Source organism: Cnephaeus nilssonii (assembly GCF_951640355.1).
Source record: "Cnephaeus nilssonii genome assembly, chromosome: 6".
Classification (NCBI taxonomy): Eukaryota; Metazoa; Chordata; class Mammalia; order Chiroptera; family Vespertilionidae; genus Cnephaeus; species Cnephaeus nilssonii.
The window spans coordinates 97,954,106-97,970,670 of record NC_137077.1 but is presented as its reverse complement, the minus strand read 5'-3'; positions in this window follow the sequence as shown (position 1 = coordinate 97,970,670).

The following is a 16,565-nucleotide window of genomic DNA, read 5'->3' as shown; positions in this document are numbered from 1 at the left end:
CAGTCATTATTTCTTCAAATAGGTTTTCATTATCTTGCTGTCTCTCTTCTTCTGGCACCCCCATAATTCTGATGTTGGTACGCTTGAAGTAGTCCCAGAGGCTTCTTACACTATCTTCAAATTTTTGGATTCTTTTTTCTTTTAGCTTTTCCAGTTGAGTGTTTTTTGCTTCTTTGTATTTCAAATCTTTGACTTGATTCTTGTGTTCCTCTAGTCTGCTGTTGGGTGTCTGTTATAATATTTTTTATTTCAGTCAGTGTATATTTAATTTCTAGTTGGTCCTTTTTCATATCCTCGAGGGTCTCACTAAATTTATCAGCCTTTTCTAGGAAATTCTTGAAAAACCTTATAACCGTGGTTTTGAACTCTATATCCAGTTGTTTGTTTTCCTCCATTTCTTTCGTTTGTGATCTGTTCCTTTGTCTCTGCATTTTCGCTGCTTCCCTGAGTTGGTAGGGTAGCTTTGTGTGCTAGGTGTCCTATATGGGCCAGTGGCTCAGCCGCCCCCGTTACCTCAGGTGGACACTCTTGGTGCACCCCTTTGTGGACTGTGTGTACAGCCTTGTTGTAGTTAAGTCTTGATTGTTGTTGGTATCAGTAGGAAGAGTTGACCTCCAGGCCAATTGGCTGTGAGTATCAGCTGTGTCTACGCCGGGAGAACTTCTGTGCTGGAGAGAGCCTTATGACACAAGACTTGCGAAATTGCAAAAGCCTCTGTGCTCAGCTTGGATGGGGAGGAGTCTCAGGGCTGAGCAGACAGTCTTGGCTTCCCGTCAGACTTGCCCTATGAGGCCCCTGGGTCTCAGTGTCCCTCGGTAGTCGCTGCAAGCACCTCTGAGAGAAAGCCGCACTCGAGTTTCACCTACTGCCAGACAGTCCAGTTTCTCCCCCAATGAATCTGGATTCCCAGATTCTTGCCCGGAACTGGAATTCAGTGCAGTCGGGAGCTTCTGGTTCCCTCCAGCTAGAGAAAGCCAGAGGCACACTCAGCATTCAGTCCTCTCTGCGCGCACTTGCACACGCGCCTCCAGACCTCTGCCTTTCGCGGCTCCCCCGAGTTTCTGCCTGACAATCCAGATTCCCCCCTGTAAGAGCCTGGGTCCCCAGGGGCTCGCCCAGAACTGGGGTTCAGTGCAGTCGGAACTGGGGTTCAGTGCAGTCAGGAGCTTCCGACTCCCTCCTGCTAGGGAAAGCCAGCGGCAACCTCAGCAGTCAGTCCTCTCTGCAGACCCCTGCCCTCCGCGGCTCCCCCGAGTCTCTGAGTCTCCGTGTGCCTTTCTCTGTACCTGACAGTCCAGACTCCCCCCGTATGAGCCTGGGTCCACAGGGTCTCACCCGGAACTGGGGTTCAGTGCAGTCGGAACTGGGGTTCAGTGCAGTTGGGAGCTTCCTTCTCCCTCCTGCCAGAGAAAGCCAGCCAGGCACTCAGCCACCCTTCCTCTCTGCGTGTGTGTCTCCATACCTCAGCCCTTTGCAGCTCCTCTGATTCTCCGTGAGCTTTTCTCTTTCCTTCTAGTTGTAGAATTTCCACTCAGCCAGCTTTCTTGTGGTTCTGGATGATGTCCGTTCTGTCTTTTAGTTGTAGTTTTGAAATTGTTGTGTGAGGCAGCAATTTAGGTGCTTACCTATGCCGCCATCTTGGTTTTCTCCTTCCACAGGATCTTGATCTCACAGAAACACATATATTCCTACATTAATGTCACTTGGGCATAAGATCAGGGATGGGAAAGTGACAGAGGAAAAATAAACAGTAGGAAACATACAGAGGAACACTTCATAAAATCCTAGCCACAAAGACAAAATGAAAATCCCTCCCCACATACCCATAGACTTTTGAAACCATCAGAAGGGCTCATACCCAGGAGCCAGTTAACAGTTGTGTCTACAAGTCAGAAACATAGAAAATTCCCACTGGCTCTATTTTCTTGGCTTACCCAAGACAATTAGAGGAATCTTGCAAAGCAATATTTTCCCAACAGAGAATGCTAGGTGAGTCTTAAAAGATGCAGAGTCCAGCTTTGGAGCCTTCCCAGTTTCTTCGGTTTAACAATCCAACTCAGCATTTAATGAGCAACTACTATGTACTGGACTCCAATAACATGCCAGGTAAGGTTAAGATTTTAGACATTTGTGCATAAAACTTCCTTTAAGTGAGAAGAACCTGGAAGAATCTGTCCCCTACCTCTTCACTAGGTTGACTCCCTCTTTTCTCTCAGGTCTCAGCTCAAATGCCTTCTTTTCCAATACTTCTCTGACCATTCATTCTAGAGCTGCCTCCAGCCTCCTGCCACTTCACTCTTTATTTCATTACTCCATTTTAGTTTTATTTTATTTAAAGATTTATGACAATGTGAAATGATCTCATATATTCATTTCTTTATTTGTGGAGTTTATTGGCCATCTTCCCAACTAAAATACAAGCTACATGAGAGCTGGGCCTTTCCTGTCTTATCTGTGCACTCACCAGGTGTCTGACACATAGTATGCAAATGGAGGCAAAAGCAGAGTATATACCTACCGAAGAAGTATCATTCAAATGATACACATGGCTGTCTTCAGTGTCGTCCACTGGTCCTTCTGAAGCTGACACTGTGATTGAAGTTTGGGTGGGGTAACAGGACTACTTTGGGAGGACACTGAGTTTCTAAGGATCAGTAGCACTAGCCAGGTGATGACTCAGGAAAAAGAGACACCAGGTGGGAGGAAAAGCTCATACAAAGGCATGGATGCCAGAAAGAATTTACCAAATTTCAGGTTTGCAAATGTTTTGCTGTAACTAAGGCAGGCATTTAAGGGTGAAAGCAGGTTAAAAAAAAATTAAGTGGGAGAAGGCACAGGTCAAATACCCAGTGAGACAAGCTAAAGTATCAGGGGTATAATTGAGAGATTTTTAAGCAAGGAGACAAAAACTATACTGGTGATGATCAATCAGTGGCTTCTGAGTGAGTGAAACCTAGGTCCAAGTCCCAGTTCCACTACTTAAAAGCTATATGATGTGCTGCCTGTGCCATCTCTAAAGCAGGCATAGAACCCACCTCACATGTTTGTTCTGATGCAAAGTTACTGTGCCCTGTACTAGTCACATAAAAGCGTGCAATTGCTTTTAACTCTGATGATGATGATTGGGAATGACGTGATTCATTTATACATCTTAGAAAGAATCAGTGCAGAATAGATGTAATAAGCTTTCAGATTTCATGACCTGAAAAACATTTTTTAAACTTTATTCAGATACAGTTAATGCATAATAAACTGCTCATTTTCAAGTATACAGTTTGATAAGAAAAATTAAGAATATTTGGAGACAAATATAGAATGCTAATTTGTAAAAAAGAAAAATAATGATGATGACCTACTATCAACTGCTTCAAAAGCAATTGTTTTAACACCATAAAAGCAGGAAGAACATTCTCTCCAAACAAAGGGTAAACATTTACATTGGGGGAGAAATTGCTTTATGAAAACTTAAAACATTATTTTCAACATTTTTTTATAGATCTCTGAGAACTCACCATTCACTGGTGTGTTGGAGCCTCTGATATTCGGGTTTTATTATGGAGTATGAGCCTAGATGTGGGGAGGCTATCTGGGTGGCAGTTGGTTCCAGGAAAAACTTGTGAAAGATGAACTAAAGTTGTAGGAAATATGGGCAGAAATATGGGTGATGGTTTAAAAAACACTAAGAGGTTTGGTGGAGAAGCAGGTGATGCTTTGGTTTGTAATGAGTTAACTTTGGAGTTGCTGTGAGACATTCCAGAAGAGAGGTCTAACAGTACAGCTGGGATGGATGGATCTGGAGTCCTGGGAAGCAGTCTATACTTGAGATATAAAAGTGGACACCATCAGTTCAGTAGGGCATTTGAAGCCACTGGAGTAGAGGGTGTGCAGAGCAGAGAGGAGCAAAGGTGAGAGAAAGAAGAGCCATTGGTATTTTTTATTCCCTTCCCTCCAGGGAATTTTAATGAGCAGTCAGGCAGAGAAGCACTGTCGGAGGGAGCAGGTGAGATATTAAACTTTGTTAGGAACACCTCATGTTTATAGAGGGATTTAGAGGTTACAAAGTTCTTTTGCATATATAGTTTTTTATTGAATGTTGTCAATCATCCCCTGAGGTAGAAAGTATACCTAGGTAAGGAAACAGGATAAAATCAACAATTAAGAATCAGATGTAGTATAAAAGCTAGTGGAAAAAGATGGAAAGGGAGCAAAGGGGTAGTTGGAAAACCTGGAAAGGGAGATATTGTAGAAACAGTTTTTAAAAAATGTAATAATAGTGAGCATTTCTAGAGTGACATATTTATTAGGCATTGTGCTAAATATTTTACAACTATTTCATTGGGCCCTGACAACAACTCCATGAAGAAGTTACTATTATTAACCATATTTTACAGTTGAGATGCTCCAAATTTACACAGATTAAGTAAACTTGCTCACAGTGCTATGAGTGGTAGAGTTGGAATCTAATCCCATGAGGTCTGACTCCAGACCTATCCAAGAGCAAGAGAGTGGCCAGTAGTGCCAAGGACTCAGAGAATTGATCAAGGATGACCAGGCTTAAAATGTGTCCATGGCATTTGGCAGTTAAAAATCTTACCTTGAGAGTTTGAGTGAAGTGTGAGGGACAGAGTGGGTAAGGCTTCCCTATCCACTCATTCATGTGTGGTTGGGATAATTGTGCATCACACAACTCCAATTATGACAGGAGTCACTCCTCTGGAGTTGTGAGGTATACAACCAGCACAGCCTTATGCAGAGTCCTGAGTGGAGGTTAAATGGAATTTATGGGACATGGTCCCCTATACTTTAAAGAAGCTGATGTTGAGGGAGAAACAAGATGGGGTACGAGATAGAGAAGAGCACTGAGAAATGAGCCTGTATTTTTGTTTGTTGTTTTAAAATATGGGAGTGATTTGCCATATTTTCATAATAAAGAGAAATTTGCCTGGGGTCATCCCAGCTTTTCTGAGGAATTATTTATTTTTTATTTTTTTGTTAATCTTCGCCCAATGATATTTTTCCATTGATTTTTTTAGGGAGAGTGGAAGAGAGAGGGAAAGACAAAGAGAACCATCGATGTGAGAGAGACACATCAATTGGATGCCTCCTGCATGAGCCCCAGCCAGGCCTGGGCTGGGGAGGAGCCTGCAACCAAGGTATGTGCCTTTGACCAGAAAGGAACCCGGGACCCTTTGGTCCATAGGCCAACACTCTATCCATTAGGCCAAACTGGCTAGGGCTGAGGAATTATTTATAGTGCTCCTTTTCCTTTGACTTTTCCTGGTTAGGACTGCATACTATATGGTCACCCTACAAAGAAGAACTTCGGGGCAGGAGAGGCAGAAGAAGTAATATAGAGAAGGACGGCTTGTTGGAACAAGGTTCTGAGACAGAAGGAGTGGCTCCTAGGCAGGTTAGAGAGCTGAATCTTGGAAGGAGGTTGCTAGGGCTTCCCCTAAAGCAGGAGGGTGATGAGATAAAAATAAGTTAGGAACTGGATACAAATTTGTGAGAAATCTTACTTGACTCCTTTTCTGGCCGGTATGGCTCAGATGGTTGGAGTGCTGTCCCATACACCAGAAGGTGGCAGGTTCGATTCCGGGTCAGGGCACATACCCAGGTTGTGTGTTTGATCCCCAATTGTGTGTGTACAGGAGGCAAGCACATCTCTCTCTCTCTCTCGCCCATCTCTCTGTCTCTGTCTGCCTTCCTCTTTCTCTCTCCAATAAAAAAGTAAGAATTTATTCCTTTTCTCTGTGAAGTAAGAGGCCATGAGGTCACAGTTTAGAGTTCAAATTCCATGTTCAATTCCCTTTACATTATTAGTCATGAAGCTAACAACCTTTTCATAAATTCCACAACCTTTGCATAAACATGGTTCCTTTGGTCTCTGTAAAAAAAGGCAGACAAATGGAGATAGATTTGAGCTGAGCATCAACAAATAGCTGAAAACACATGCCTGAACGGAAGTTGATTTAGTCCTGTCACTATCACGTATGAAAATGTTAGCATAGCAGGAAAATAGTGTGAGACAGACCTACACAAGTAACAGGCGAAGCATCCACCACTGTATCCCACTTCATTATGATAATTATAATAGTAGCTTATTATTGAGAGCTAGAAAGAGTTTTGTTTTAATGTATATATTTTAGTGTAATATTCTAAATATACTTTTCCAAGTCTTTTTTTTATAGATGAGAAAATTGAGTAAGTCGCCCAGTTTTACTCATATAGTAATTTAAATCCAAAGCCCACATTCATAACTAATATGGTATTCCCCTCCCCTTCTCTTTCACTAGAATCTGTTGATTTAAGTTTATTTCAGGTCTTCTCTTTTAAGTCAAAGCTTGTTGTTATGATAAATTAATCATGTCTGAGTCCTCCCACAAAAGATGATACAGTAATCTGATCTGAAAGCTCCTGGCATGGTGGACTAGATGCCCAGGCAAACAGAGCAGTCTCTTCCTGCTGCTACCCTTACAAGACGGTTAGGCAGTTCCCCTGTGAAATCTCTAACAGGCATGCTGGAGGAGGCAACTGCTAACTGGATTACTCAGTTTAGGGAACAAGATCATGAAATTCAACCATATAGGCAGTTGTTCAATAAGGCCTGATTTAAATACTGAATCAGCATCAACAGAGGCTTCCCTGTCAATGTGACACATTGCAAGGCTTCAAGAGCAAGCACAAGGTTTTGGAGAAATCTCTCCTTGATTCCTTATTCGGCTCTTAAATCCTATCTAATAAAGAGGGAATATACTAATTGACTGCCTGCCCTCAAAGATGGCAACGCCCACAGCCAATAAGGAGAGAATATGCTAATTGACTGTCCCGCCCTCATAGATGGCAGCACCCACAGCCACAAGATGGCAGCGCCCAGTCCCTTCAGCCCTGCTGGGGTGGTAGGCATGCAGCACGCCTGGGCCCGCCCCCACGCGGGCCCAGCTACTCTGTGAGCCTGCCTCTGGAATCCCCCAGTCCCCTCAGCCCCCCAGACGCCCAGGGCTGGCCCGAGGCACAGGCAAGTCTTGGATGGTGGCTGCCCAGCCGCCCAGGGCCACCCGAGGCTCAGGTAACCAGGGCTGGCCGAGGCTTGCACTGCTGAGTGCAAGGAGAGATGGGGCGTCGCCTTTCCCTGATTGCTGGGTCACCTCCCGCCCCTGAGGGCTCCCGGATTGTGAGAGGGGGCAGGCCGGGCTGAGGGACCCCCCCTCCAATGCATGAATTTTCATGCACCGGGCCTCTAGTGTTAATATAATGCACAATATGTTTATTGATAAACAGTAAAGTTACCCCCCTTGGTGAATAGAAAAACACAATTTGAACAATGTGAAGTAATGATGGATCAATCAATCAATAAAAAAAACTAGTATAAAAATGACTATGGGGAGAAACCAAGATGGCGGCATAAGTAAACACCTAAACTGCAGCCTCGCACAACAATTTCAAAAATACAATTAAAAGACAAAATGGAAATCATCCAGAACCACAGGAAAGCTGACTGACTGGAAATTCTACAACTAGAAGGAAAGAGAAAACCACAAGGAAAATCAGAGGAGCTGTAAAAGCCTGAGGTACAGAGACATGGGCACGCGCATGAGGAGAGGATGGAGACGAAGAGGACGGGGCGGCTGAGTGCCTGGCTAGCGTTCTCTAGTGGGAAGGAGATAAAAGTTCCGGACTGCGCTGAACCCCAGTTCCGACTGTACTGAACCCCAGTTCTGGGCGAGACTCTGGGGACCCAGGCTCATAATGGGGGAATCTGGGCTGTAAGGTGGAAACTCAAGGGAGCGGCGAAAGGCAGAGCTCTGGAGGCGAGCACGTGAATTCGCTCAGAGGACGGACTGTTGACTGTGCCGCTGGATTGCCCTAGTGGGAAGGAGACAAAAGCTCCGGACTGCGCTGAACCCCAGTTCCAACTACACTGAACCCCAGTTCCAGGCGAGAATCTGGGAATCCAGATTCATTGGGGGAGAGACAAGACTGTCTGGCAGTGGGCAAAACTCGAGGGCGCCTTTCTCTCAGAGATGCTTACAGCGAGTACCGAGGGACACTGAGGGACACTGAGACCCAGGAACCTCATAGGGTGGGGCTGACAGGAAGCCAAGGCTGTAGGCTCCACCCTGAAACTCCGCCCTATCCAAGCTGAGCATAGAGGCTTTTGCAATTTTGCAAGTCTAGTCGAATAAGGCTTTTTCCCGGAGTAGACACAGCTGATCTTCACAGCCATTTGGCCTGGAGGTCAACTCCTCCCACTGATACCAACAACAATCAAGATTTAACTACAACAAGGCTGTACACACAGTCCACAAAAGGGTGCACCAAGAGTGTCCACCTGAGGTAACGGGGGAGGCTGAGCCACTGGCCCATATAGGGCACCTAGCACACAAAGCCACCCTACCAACTCAGGGAAACAGCGAAAATGCAGAGACAAAGAAACAGATCACAAACGAAAGAAATGGAGGAAAACAAACAACTGGATATAGAGTTCAAAACCACGGTTATAAGGTTTTTCAAGAATTTCCTAGAAAAGGCCAATAAATTTAGCGAGACCCTCGAGGATATGAGAGAGACCCTCGAGGATATGAAAAAGGACCAACTAGAAATTAAGCATACACTGACTGAAATAAAAAATATTATACAGACACCCAACAGCAGACTAGAGGAACACAAGAATCAAGTCAAATATTTGAAATACAAAGAAGCAAAAAACACTCAACTGGAAAAGCTAAAAGAAAAAAGAATCCAAAAATTTGAAGATAGTGTAAGAAGCCTCTGGGACAACTTCAAGCATACCAACATCAGAATTATGGGGGTGCCAGAAGAAGAGAGAGAGAGCAAGATAATGAAAACCTATTTGAAGAAATAATGACTGAAAACTTCCCCCACCTGGTGAAAGAAATAGACTTACAAGTCCAGGAAGCACACAGAACCCCAAACAAAAGAAATCCAAAGAGGACCACACCAAGACACATCATAATTAATATGCCAAGAGCAAAAGACAAAGAGAGAATATTAAAAGCAGCAAGAGAAAAACAGTTAGTTTCCTACAAGGTAGCACCCATATGATTGTCAGCTGATTTCTCAACAGAAACTATGCAGGCCAGATGGGAGTGGCAAGAAATATTCAAAGTGATGAATAGCAAGAACCTACAACCAAGAGTACTCTACCCAGCAAAGTTATCATTTAGAATTGAAGGTCAACTAAAGAGCTTCACAGATAAGAAAAAGCTAAAGGAGTTCATCAACACCAAACCAGTATTATATGAAATGCTGAAAGGTATTCTTTAAGAAGAGGAAGAAGAAGAAAAAGGTAAAGATAAAAATTATGAACAACAAATACATATCTATCAACAAGTGAATCTGAAAATCAAGTGAATTAAAAATCTGATGTACAGAATAAACTGGTGAATATAATAGAATCAGGGGCATAGAAAGGGAGTGGACTGACAACTCTTGGGGGAAAGGGGTGTGGGGGGTGTGGGAAGATACTGGACAAAAATCATACACCTATGGATGAGGACAGTGGCGGGGGGGGAGGTAAGGGAAGAGGGTGGGATGGGAACCAGGTGGAGGGGAGCTATGGGGGGAAAAAAGAGGAACAACTGTAATAATCTGAAAAATAAAGATTTATTCAATTAAAAAAATAAAAATAAAAATGACTATGGTGAAGGTTATTAAGGTAGAAGAAACAGAATTTATAGTTTATGCCACAAGATTAGTGTTAAAGAGAATTTTTTGCCTCCACTTATGTAATGCTTATGTATGCATAATTGTGTGGTTTTTTAAAAAAATTTAATTGGGTTGAATTTTATTACTCTGGGTATTCAAATTTTTTTTTCTTTCATTGACTAACCATATGATGGTGAGACAATAAAAACCAGGAATATTGATTGTGTTTTAGGATATCAATTTGATAATACATTTTATACTTATTTGGGATATTTGTCATTTTTAAGAAAAAATTATGTAATAATTCAACAATTACATAAAGCCAGTAGGAATCATTCTGTCTTTTTGTTTCTTGGAACATTTTAGAGGCAACTCATTCTCATGTACACTTGAAAATTACAGAGAAAATGTGGCTGTTTCTCAAGAAGTTTCTATTTCCTCATTTGTTCAAAAAGAGGGAGATGACATCATGTGTATAATTCTTTCCAGCTTGAGCATTGGCTGATTCAAAAGTATCAGCAAAAGTGGGGTCAAGTCATGAAGGAAGGCAATATGGGATGCCAGTAAGAGGCAAACACAAAAGTTATTACTTTTCTGGTGGCCTATGAATTTAAATTGCATAAGGTCCATTGTTGAATATTTGCACACAAAAAATTGCTTAAAACTTGTTATCATTAAAAACATAACTTTTTTTTTTCAAAAATGAACTCCTTTTCACATAAAATTTGTTTTCCTTTTCATTCCTTAATTTAGTCGTGGGAAAACAACTGAGCGAAGTCTTGAATATTATTTTTGTGCTCATGAAACACACTTCTAGATCTGAACATAATAGTGAAAGATAGTTCCTCACTTTACAGAATCACAGAACTGGGAAAAGCTTTAAAAGATTCATCTCTATAATGCACTATTGACAAGGTTTCTTGGGTGTTATTAATTCATTATGCTAAGCTTTGGGGATACAAAGACCCTTAAAACTCCATGGTCACAACAGTGAGTCTAGATCCTAGAATTTATATATCATTGATATTACTTTTTACTTTAAAAAGAAAAGAGAAAATACATACTGCTTGAATATATTATGCAGTAGAGTGATTAATAGTCCTTGTTTTTGTAGAAGTTTGTTGGTAGGAGAGGGGATAGTGGGACAAGCTCTGTATTAGGAGTCAGCTTGATCTCCTATTAAACTGGTAGCTTCCTGATCTGTTAAGTAAATATTTGGGATTTGATCATCTCTAAGATCCCTGGAGCACTTTTAAATTATCTGAATCCAAGAGGTCATGCAAATGACAACTAATTCCCAAAATATAGACAAAATATACTGTTGGAATTCAGAGGCCTTTTCCCATTCTTCTATCAAAACAAATCTTATCTCAACATTCCCTAGTTTAAAATCTTTTAGTGGCTTCCATTTGCTGTCAGAGTAAATCCAAACTAATTTGCAAAACCCAAATTGCAAAGCCCTTAGTGATTGGCCTCCAGTTTCTCTCTTCTGTCCTTTTCTTATCCTATTCCTGCCCCACTCCCATGCAGCATTCTGAATTTCAGCAACTTCCCCTCCCTGTACTCTTTCCCTCTAGTCTAGGTTTTGGCCCACCTGTTCTCTCTTCCTGACTATGCCATTGAATTGTGCACCTAAGAACATACAACATAGTAAATTTTATATTATGTATATTTTGCCATAAAATTTCAAATATAAAAAATAAATTCACCCATTTAACATGTTCAATTCAATGGTTTTCAGTGTATTTATAGAATTGTGCAACCATAATCATAATCTAATTTTAGAATATTTTCATCACCCCCCCCCCAAAAAAAAAGAAAAACAAACAAAAAACACCCATATAGTCATGAGTAGTTTTTTGAGGGGAAGATAACAGGCTATGGTTGTCATGTGATAGTCTTCTGGGACTTGACACTCAGAGACCTAGAAGTGACTTTAGAGATTTAGTTCAACCCCCTCAGATAAAGAAATGGAGGCTCAGGGAGGCAGTGTGTTGGCAAAGGTCACACAGCTGATTCGTAAGACCCAGGTCTTTTGATTTCCTGTGAAGTTACTTTTCCTAATACAAAAATGCTGAGTCACTTGCTTCCTTCAGATTGATGCTGACAGTAGATTAATGGGATTAAGAAGATGCTATTGGACTTAGAGATCAAAGGGAACCAAGATGGCGGGTAGTTAAACGCAGGTACTCAACACAACCACATCAAAATTACAACTAAAATACAGAACAACCATCATTCAGAACAGCCTGAAATCTGGCTGAATAAAAGTCCTATAACTGGAGAAGTAAATAAAAAAGAACATTGAGACTGGTAGGAAGGGTGGAGGCATTGAACAGGCTGTACCAAAACCTGCCTGTGATGTTTTTATAATCAGGAGGGATTTCTTTGCTACAGAGGTCTCCCGTGAGAAGCAAGGGGTTGCAACCACACACCAGCCCTCTGAGCCCAGTGTCCCAGAGCTGGGAAGAGTAACTTCATGCTGTAAAAATCAGTGGGGATTATGACTGAGTGACACAGAGGGTGCTAGAGACCCAGGCAGTTCCTCTTAAAGGGCCAGTGCACAAACTTACACAGTCTGCTTTCTCTGAGCTCCAGAGTCAAGCTGAGGCTTTGGGGGATCCAGGACATACAAGAAGGAATTGGATTGTCTAGCATCGAGGCAGGAAATCGATGGCAGCTTTCTCCCAGACAGGAGTGCTCACAGGAGTCATTTTTCCTGTGCTGGGACCTCACCCATTGCACAGTTGACTGGAAGCCATATATGAGCTTCCATCAGTGTGTCCCACACTGTTCCCTCCACCCTGGTGATTCCCTGAGACCCCGTCGCATCCAATTAGCAGCCTCACTCAAGCTGTTTGCAGTGGCTTTTACATATGAATGCCCTGTCCAGGCTCAGCCTTAAGACTTTGCTAAATTCTCTCAAAGAAGCAGCAATAAAAGGTCCAAGACCTGGCACGAGCATCAGCCTGCCTTGCTTCACAGCTGAGCCTCCCTGGGCACTTCCAAGCCCAATACAAGTAGCAGCCATCTGCAGATCTCTCTGTAGCTCCTGCCAGGTGGCCCGAGGCAGTGGCTGACTTTACATCTCCCAGGAGACCCCAGAGCCAGTGTACCCAGTGGGCAGCTTCAGGCCATACTAGATTACAACTCTACACATCCACAAGTTACACACTCAAGGGTCAGACTAAGTGAGCACCACAGCTTCACTGAAGCAAATCCTGCTCCATAGGGATGTCTCCTACACAGCATGTGTGCAGCTGTTCCACCATAGTCACAGCTAGTCCCCACAGCTAATTGGCCTAGAAGTCAATTCCTCCCAGCAACACCAACAGCAATCAACTACAAGACTGTGCACACAGGCCAGGTGACTGGGAGGCTGAGCCACTGGACCCTACAGGACACCTACTACACAAGGCCACTCTACCAATTCCAGGAGATTTAGCAACTCTACTTAAAGCGTAGAAACAAACACAGGAAGCAGCGAAAATGAGGAGACAAAGAAACATGTCACAAATGAAAGAAATGGGTGCAAGCAATCTACTGGATACAGAGCTCAAAACAATGGTCATAAGGTTATTCAAGGGACTTAATGAGAGATAAATTAAGTCATCAATTTATCTCTTAATTTATGACCAGATAAAATGGTTATAAGGTTATTCAAGAGACTTAGTGAGACTTTTGATAATCTTAGTGTGAATTTCAAAGACATGAAAAAGGAACAGTCAGAAATTAAGCATGCACTAACTGAAATAAAGAATAATTTACAGGGAATCAACAGTAGAGTAGAGGATTATGAGAATCAAATCAATGATTTGGAATATGCAGAAGCAAAAACACACCCAAACCTAGCTGGTTTGGCTCAGTGGATAGAGCATTGACCTGCATACTGAAGGGTCCCAGGTTCAGTTCTGGTCAAAGGAACATGCCCAGGTTGTGGGCTCGATCCCAAGTGGGGGGCATGCAGGAGGCAGCTGATCAATGATTCTTTCTCATCATTGATGTTTCTATCTCTCCCTCCCCTCCCCTCTGAAATCAATAAAAATATATTAAAAAATAAAACACCCAATCAGAAGAGCAAAAAGAAAAAAGAATAAAAAAATATGAAGATAGTGTAAGGAGCCTCTGGGACAACTTTAAGTGTACCAACATTTGCATTATGGGGGTGCCAGAAGGAGAGGGGAGAGAGCAGGATATTGAAAACCTATTTGAAGAAATAATGACAGAAAACTTCCCCTACCTGGTGAAAGAAATAAACTTACAAGTCCAGGAAGCACAGAGAGTCCCAAACAAGTGGAACCCAAAGAGGCCCACACCAAGACACATCACAATTAAAATGCCAACGTTTAAAGACAAAGAATCTTAAAAGCAGCACAAGGAAAACAATTACCTACAAGGGAGTGCCCATACAACTGTCAGCTGACTTTTCAGCAGAAACTATGCAGGCCAGAAGGGATTGGCAAGAAATATTCAAAGTGATGAATAACAAGGACCTACAACCAAGATTATTCAATCTAGCAAAGCTATCTATGATAATAAAAGCATAATATGCAAATTGACTGAAAGGCCGAACAGTGAAATGACCATCTGGACGATCACGCTATGACACCCACTGGTGCCAGGCCAGCCAAGGCGGGTGAGATGTGATTGGTTGGGGACCCCACCATCACCCCATGATTGTTGCATAGAGGGAGGCACAGGCCACTGACCGGCAGACTGAGGTGGGTGGGCGGGGCCTCCCTCTGCAGGGCATGATCAATTGCCTCAAAGAGGGAGGCCCAGGCTACCTGGCAGCAGTGCTGTAGCAGGTGGGTAGGGCCTCCCTCTTTGGGGCAACCCATTTCAGAGCCCCAGCTGGGTGGGCAGGAGCTCCCAGACTGTGAGAGGGCACAGGCCAGGCTGAGGGACGCCCCCGCCCCCCCCCCCCTCCGCCAAGTACAAGAATTTTGTGCACCGGGCCTCTAGTCATTTATAATTGAAGGCCAGATAAAGCACTTCCCAGACAAAAAAAAAGCTAAAGGAGTTCATCACCACCAAATCAGTATTACATGAAATGTTAAAGGATATTCTTCAAGAAAAGGAAGAAAAAGAAAGAAAAAAATATTAAAAATATGAACAATAAAATGGAAATAAATACATATCTATCAACAATTGAATCCAAATATAAAAATAAATAGATAAGAAATGTAATGAACAAAATAAACTGATGGATAAAATAGAATCAGAGGCATGGAAACATGGAACAGACTGACAAATCTCAGAAGGAAGAAGAGATCTAGAGATTAACCAATGACCTTATATGCATCCTAGAGGCCTGGTGCACGAATTCGTGCATGGGTGGGATCCCTCGGCCTGGCTGGCCGGCCGCAGGAGGTTGGCTGTGGGAGCACACTGACCACCAGGGGACAGCTCCTGCATTTAGCATCTGCCCCCTGGTGGTCAGTGCATGCCATAGCTATCAGCTGGACATCCAGTCGTCTGGTTGACCGGTTGTAACAGTCGCTTAGACTTTTATATATATAGATATGCATTACCTAAGGACACAGACAATGGGGTGGTGAAGGCCTGGGGTAGGGTGGGAACTGGGTGGAGAGGGGCAATATGGGGAATATAAGGAGACATCTGTAATACTCTCAACAATAAAGATTTTAAAAAGAAAGAAGATGCTACTCTTCTCTGCTGTGGACAACTGTGCTCTTTCTGCAGCCTCCTGGCTCACCTGTTTGAGTCTGGAGGCAGAGAGTAAAGATAAGAGCATCTACATTGTGTTCAGTAATGCTCTCATGCCCTAACTCAAGTGAATGAAGAGTTACAATGAGTTTTACTAAGAATAATGTCTCGGCCATTTTATAAGAGTGATTGGAAACACAGCTAGGTGCAGTGACTTTACTTTTGAAAAATGTGGTCTCTTCTAGTAGTGCACAGGTAGCTGGCAGCAAACAGCAACATCGTGTTGGAAATGTCAAGGTCATGGGCTCTCTTGGTGGTTGTTACACCCTTGCTGCATGGCCCTTGGAAAGCAGCAAAAGAGGTGTGAGTTGAAGCTTGCATAAGTCCTGCCATGTTATGCTCCTTGCCTTCCTACTTACAGTAGCATGGAGGCCCAACAAACCTCGGCCAGGGCAGTCATTGGATGAAAGTTGGTGTGAGGGATAGGTTGGGGACTATCTTTGTGAGCAAGAGCCTTCTAACTGTGTTCCAATATTCCTTCTGAACTCATTGGTCAATTGAAGCATTTTCAACTGTCCTTATTTCTGAAGGACTGGGAAGGGGGCTCTTTGCTTGCTAAACATGGTGAATGAGGAACCAAGAACCAAGGCCATGGAAAGTCATGTAGCTAGAGACTCAGAAATGTTTAGACAAAGTCCTGAAGCCTAATTGTGGTGTGATTGGGCCTTTATTTACTTTGTCCTTTGGTTTCTCTGGGTATTTGCTCTATCCTTCTGCCTGGTTACCAACCTAACTCACCACAGAACAAGGTAGGCGGAGGAGTGCTTGGAATTTACCAGGCTACTTAAGAGGCAGGCACTCTACATGTCCTGTGAGTTTCTATCCTGATGAGACAAACCTGATTGGTTGCTATGGGGAATGACAAGCTGTCAGACAGTGAGTCCCCTGTGCACAGTGCCTGGATTATACATTTTTACACTCCTGATGCCTAGCAGTGCCTGGCACAGTTGTTTGCTGAATGAAGGAGCAGTAACACTTCATATCAAATGATGCATTATTACTTACAAAGTAATCTATTTTCCCAGCATGAAGTCATTCTACTTTAAAAGTGGAAGGTAGGCAAGACCGTCTTACAGATGAGGTCACATAGCTATAGGTTGGAGAGGTGGCTTTCAGACTCTAAGTCTGCTGGCATTTTTACACATGTGTGTTATTGAGACTGACCT